Source organism: Mustela erminea, chromosome 19, assembly GCF_009829155.1.
Source record: "Mustela erminea isolate mMusErm1 chromosome 19, mMusErm1.Pri, whole genome shotgun sequence".
NCBI lineage: Eukaryota > Metazoa > Chordata > Mammalia > Carnivora > Mustelidae > Mustela > Mustela erminea.
Genome location: NC_045632.1, coordinates 5211327 through 5211790, shown reverse-complemented (window position 1 = coordinate 5211790; position 464 = coordinate 5211327).

Here is a 464-nt window from a genome sequence, read left to right as displayed (position 1 = left end):
TCTGTGTCTGGCTAGGAGTACATGAGGAATGGGAGGGAAGAGGGACATTGGACTGGGTCCTAGAGTCACAGAGAAGTCACTGCCCCAGCTGTGGCCTCAGCCTCTCCCTCTCCAGATCCTCTCCACGGGCTCCTGGTCTCCAGTCTCTCCCCTCTTATCCCACAAGGTCCCAGAGCTAACCCTCCCTTCTCTTTTTCAGATCCCCTCCTTGGCTCCCTAGTGCCCCAGGAGAAGGTCCCAGACCCTCAGCCTAGCATCCCAGGCATGTTTGGTGTGGCCCCCTTGTCGCTTCTTTTTTCTTTTTTATTAGAGCACAAGCACAGGGAGGACTAGAGGGACTCCCTGCTGAGCAGGGAACCCAATGTGAGGTTCTGTCCCAAGACCCCACGATCATGACCTGAGCCAAAGGCAGATGCCCCTATGCTTCATTTTATTCCCGTCCTTACTCTCAGTCTGTTTCCTCC